The sequence below is a fragment of the Zea mays genome, chromosome 9 (assembly GCF_902167145.1).
Source record: "Zea mays cultivar B73 chromosome 9, Zm-B73-REFERENCE-NAM-5.0, whole genome shotgun sequence".
Taxonomy (NCBI): Eukaryota; Viridiplantae; Streptophyta; class Magnoliopsida; order Poales; family Poaceae; genus Zea; species Zea mays.
This window is the reverse complement of record NC_050104.1, coordinates 13,727,240-13,733,486: the sequence shown is the minus strand read 5'-3', so window position 1 is coordinate 13,733,486 and position 6,247 is coordinate 13,727,240.

Here is a 6,247-nt window from a genome sequence, read left to right as displayed (position 1 = left end):
GCACACTCAAAGAAGTTTCGTGAAAATAAGTTTAGTACACTTGACAATTGTCTCAAACGAAGAGGGTACCTCCACTCCAGCAGGCAGGATTCGATTCAAAAGGTGATCTATCAGAAATAAAAAACATTGATCAAACCCATAATATTAAAAAATTTAAAAATGGTTGAACTGGTTTTGTCAGCTCAAAACTCGTCAATAAAGGAAAAGGCAAATGTCGATGACAATTAATAAGCAGTAATGGGTGAATTATGGCACCCTTTTTAGTAAAGAAGACTTAAAACTTCATGTCATAGCTAAGGGAGCTGTACCTCGTGGTCCTCACCAGCAACGATGGGTGCAACGTCGTGGGTGTCCTGAGCTCGTGGGTGGCACTGCACTGGGACATGTTGTTCATGTCATAGCTGTCCTTCCCCTGTAGCTTATGCATGGGCTTACCAGAGCCTCTCCTCTGTAGGATCTGCCTGCGACTACGAGGAAACAATGTTGACCACTAGCGACGTACATACATACATACATGACCGACCCTTGTGTTGTGTCCCTCGCTCAGATTCATAAAGCAAAGGACAGCTAGCCACGGCTACAGAGCTTCACCACCTGACGGTTTTACTAGCAGACAAGCACCTAGATTGTGGATCGTACTCATACTCCACTTACCAATTAGACAAATCACTTACCCCGATGCAGCAGAAGCAGTACACACTTGACAAGCCTCACAAGACTTGGCCCAATGCAAGGTAGCAGAGATAGCGATGAGATGAGGTAGCCACGCCCATACGGTTTTAGCAATCCACTAGCACAGCTGATGAAAGGGTGTGGTCGCGCCGGCGGGAGCGACGGCCGGGGGCAGGAGCGGCCGCGGCGGGCGGGGCCGAGGCTGGTGCATCGGCGGCCGCGACTTGCACAGGTGGGAGCAGGCGTCCGGCGGCGGCTTCGATTTGGTGGAAGAGACACGGGAGTAAGAAAGGGGTGAGAAGAGGATAAGATTCAGTTGAGGTTTAAGATAAAAAAAATATAACTTCCTAGTGTAAAGCCATAGAAAGTTACATAATTTCCTAGAGTTTGTACATGTACTCTAACTTCCTAAAGCCGGCCATAGTAAGTTAGGTCAAAAGCTGAAATCTAACTTCCTAGAGTAGGCCGTAGGAAGTTAGCTGCACATGCTAACTTTCTAGAGGCAGCCGTAGAAAGTTAGCTTTTTTGTTTGGCTGGTCAAAAGCTGAAATCTAACTTCCTAGAGGAGGCCGTAGGAAGTTAGCTGTCAATGCTAACTTCCTAGAGGCAGCCGTAGAAAGTTAGCTTTTCGTTTGACCACACCCACCGATCAGCAACTAAAAGTTAACTTCCTAGAGGAGGCTGTAGGAAGTTAGTTGCCCATGCTAACTTCCAAGAGGCAGCCGTAGGAAGTTAGCGGCTCGCTTAACCGAACACATGAGTCGGCATGTGAAAGCTAACTTCCTATAGCTTTTATAAAATATCGTAGGAAGTTATGTTTATTTCCTAGAGCTATCAGTTGCCTCTCGGAAGTTATTTATTTCCTACGGTTTGTTATAAAAGTTGTAGGAAGTTAAAACCGTAGGAAGTGTATGATTTTGGTGTAGTGGGCGAGGCGTGGATCTTTCGGGGTCGGCTGTCTTTGCCCGAGGTCGGGCTCGGGCGAGGCGGGATCGTGTCCCTTGAGCGGAGCCTTGGCCTGAATCGCGCCCATCAGGCCTTCGCAGCTTTGTGCTGATGGGGTTTACCAGCTGAGATTAGGAGTCTTGGGGGTACCCCTAATTATGGTCCCCGACATCTATGTAGATGGGATCTAGATGCTTGGCATTTAGTTGATTGTGAAGATCACAATCGTGGAGGACGCCACATAAATTACATTGATGCTAATCAACTTAAGGATGACCTATGCCTTGCCTTCTCTGATGGTTGTTCACTGACCTTTCGGTGTTGGTCCTCTTCTAGAAACATGTTGTGTTTCAATAGACATTACATGTGATCATATTTGTCATTTGCGAAGCACTAGCACTATAGTTCCCAACATGACCTTATAATGCTTGGGCTTGAGAGTAAGATTTTCTTCGTGATGTTTGTATCTGTTGTAAACACATGGGCGGATCTATAGGGTATGCCCGTATGTTGTGGCATACCTTGTAGCCCAATGTACTACTGTGTGTGTGAAAGTTTTACAATGTTTCGTCTATCACATAAGCTTAAATGTCAAATTGCATGTGGCTTGCTTTGTGAGTTGCGATCCTAGAGGGTATCACGCCATGTTGTCTCGCTTAACTGTTGTAGAGGCACCATCGCTCGTCCAGTCACACGCGCAGACTTACAAAAGCATTGATCTAGTGGCGTGGAGATATCTTTTCTGAACTATAAACACCGCAAACAAAAACAATGACCTCATCTAACTTTCTTCTGAATTATACTAGGCGAGTGCCCGTGCGTTGCAACGGGAACAATAATACCATGATAACTTATATACAAAATGTGTCTTATATTGTTATAAGAAAATGTTTCATAATCCATTTGTGATCCTAGCCATAAATAGATTTTGTTATTTTAATTTAGCTGTTTCACTACTACATCACAACTATCAGTATCATGCAGACTTCGATATATGTCACGATTTACATGGTCTCATCATTGGAGAGCACGTGCCAGACCTATCGGTAGAAGTTCCGTCGTACATCGTTAGTCATCAGGCACGCACCACCATACACGCTTGCTTAAACAAAAATGCAAGTGTGTGTGTTTGCGAAGAGAATTAAAGGTAGGCCAGCACAAAAGCTACCCTGACGATAGCGAGTGGTCATTGTTGTCGGTCCTCCTCTACGTCACCTGCGACGCTGAGATGACGCCACAATCCTTAATATAGTAGTCGTCAAACGCGCACGACATGGCGAGTACCGATGACTCTTGGCTGGGCTGCCAAATGAAGTGCACCCCGGACTCATCAGCGAGGTAGTACACCTGGTCGTTGCACCACCGGATGTGCTACTCCTCTACATACATCTTGTTCGAGGACACTCACACAACAGCAGCAATGGTTGTCATCCCAGCGCACAAGAATTCATGGACGGTCAGTAGCGACTTACGTGGCAGGTTGGGCTTCAGGTGGATGATGAGCTAGACGACGTGATGGCGCCGTCGTCGGTTGTGATGCCCAGAACAAACTGAGAGTCGTCGGCATTGGCGACGATCATGAGGTCCCCCTGTTTGACGATGGACAGCGCGGTGCAGCCGCTCTGGACCGCGTCCAAGCGGCGGCTGCGCCGGAGCTTGCCATACACAGCGCCGCATGCGACCATATAGGACTGCTTCCAGAGGTCGAACTGGCAGTCGCCAAGCTTCATCTCGTCATCGATGAGCGACACCAACGCGAGCGCCTCCTGTTAGTGGTGTTTGTTCGGGGTTTCCAAGTAATAAACATGTATTATCTTTGGCATTGGTTTATGAAAATGACTCATAAGTCAGATCCACGGAGAATAAATGTCACACATGCAAAAAAAGAAATTTAAGTTGAAAACATTATTCAAACAAAAGAAATTGCATGCAAGGCTCTTCTTTAAATACTACCCCCTCAATCCAAAAATATAACTTAAGAATCTCGGTGATACTTCTCTACTACTACACATTGTGCGAGGGTAGTAGGTGGGCTTCGGGAGAGATGTATTATATGTTTTTACTATAATAGATGTAGATATAAACACAAATGTGGTGTAGTGGTAGCTACAAGCACGTTTGCTTGATGGGTCGCGGGTTTGAATCCCCATTGGGGCTATTTGTGTTTTTTTAATTTAATTTTAGCTAGGCGTGAGATGTACGTGGGAATGCGAATGTGCTTTGAGTGGAAGGGGGAATGAGAAAGGAAACAAGGAATGATGACCGAACATGAGAATAGACTGTGCGGGGAGGGGGGAATGAGAAAGACAGAACATGAATGAGAATAACAGAACACGGAATGACGCCTACCCCTTGCTGCCTTAATAAGTAAGCTAGATAATTGTTATTTTCTCGGCATCAGTTAGCAAGCTAGGGATCCTTTACGAGCAACACTCAAAGCTGACGAATTGTTGTAAGTATTTATATAGTGATACAAGTAAAGATTTCATTCATAAATGTATTGGAAGAAGAACAATTTATACAAATTGCGAAACTTAACGACTAGTATGGTTTTAAATACCGATTTGTGGGATATTTTTTAAATCAATTTTCTAGATGAATTTTACCGTATTGTATACATAATGGAAATTTTGACACGACATATTCTATAGCGAAGTTCTAAATCCAACAGTATGTGAAACATGATGATAGCTTTGAGGTGTTAGGCCGTATACCCTTCGACTTCATGGAAGCTAGATTTGAGACTGCGTATCACGAAGCTGCCAAGATTGCGTACATTGCATCTATGGTGGAAGTCAACTTTTGTATTTTCATTGCGACGTTATTGCTTGACTTAAAGTTGGTCGTTGGGCGCAAATATATGTAAATGGTTAAGGATGCTAAAATTTTTTTTTGCTTGCTTTCTCTTATATATGGGACGTTCAGGTTAACCAAAAAAATTCAGATCGGCTAATTCAATTAATTTTAATTTTGGTTTTTGAGAGTTGTTACCGAGTTTTATATTACTCGAAATTCGGGTATCTAAAAATCCAGGTTCGGGTTCGAGTATTTCCGAACTACCCAAACTGTCGTGTCAATTTCATAAAAACACATGCACCCAATCAAACCAGTATAAAAAACACAAAGTAAATAATAATATATACGCATATAAAAAACACATGCAATCTGTAATCACAAGTTCCCAATTTAATATTGCTATATACACTTGCGCATACTTATAGACACATGAACTGATAATTAACAACAACACGAGTTTTGGGAAGTTTGGATAATGCAACTATCGAACGGTGGTACCCGAAATAAATTCGGGTTTTACAAGCTGCCACATGAAATTTTCGAAAAAAATTATGTTTCAGGTATTTCAGGTCCGAGTATCATGTTAAGTTTTTTTTTGCCAAACCCTACTCTTATCTACTATGAGTAAATGTTGTACCAAGATTTTTTTTTCTTAAACAACTTTAGCTACAATAGAGCTGAAAATTTTGTTTCATCCGTGAAGGAGAAGTGCATGACTTCATTATAAGACTAAGGCCCTGTTTGGATCCTCGCGGCTAATTATTTGACATTAGCTAACAAATAGCCGACAAATAATTAGCTAGCAACAATTAGTCAGGGTATGTTTGGAATCTTGGATAATAGATGTCTTTTCTCTTTACACGATCTATTAGTACCTATTAGCAAGATCAGTTTTCAGTCCTCCGGCTAACAATTAGCCAATTTATTAGCCAGTCTGTTTGGAGGCCATGATGCTAAAATTAGATGTCAAACTGTTTGCCACATGGATCCAAACAGGGCCTAAATTACTATGAGAATATTAGCATATAGCCACGGGTGCAAGTGGTGTGGATAATTATTTGATCCGATCCGATCCAAATCCTAATTATATGGATATGGTGGAGGAGTAATTATATCATGCGGATAATCCGATCTACGTGAGGGATATGGTATCACCAAAATCCGCCTGATATGTAGTATTCGATATTTGAACGAGGATTGTCCGATGCTTAAAATAGGATAATATTCGATTAGTTTGTCAAGTACAAGAGAGACAGAGTCAGTCAACGATGAGTTACCACTTTCCAAATAAAACTGAAATTTATATACGCTATACATGACAGAAATCAATTGCCACCCAAACCAATAGGCCAACATAAATCAATCTCAGATCAGTCGATCCCACATAGTATAGTGTGACGTAATGCTATTTATTATTTACCTACTTAGTTATTTATTATAGTTATATTCAAGTTATGTTGTCAATTATTTAACTTTAACTTATGAATTATTGATCGCCATAAAAATAGATGTATACATATATTATCCGACCTTTGAAATCTGCTTCCGCCACGCTTCTGCTCTGACCGCGCACCATTTCTGATATCCTAAAATATCCATATCCATATCCGCAAACACACAACATTTGCTCCAATCCAATTTCGATGATAAAAATAGGATTAAGATATGGAAAATGTGTTATCCGCTCTGATCCGATCCGTTTGCACCCCTACATATAGCCCATGTTAAAGATATGATTTTGAAGAGGGGAAGGGTTGACGGCGGCGACACGAGTGAGGGGAGGAGCGGTGGGGATGGGGGAGGCTGGGGGCGACAGGGGTCGCGGGAGAGTGAG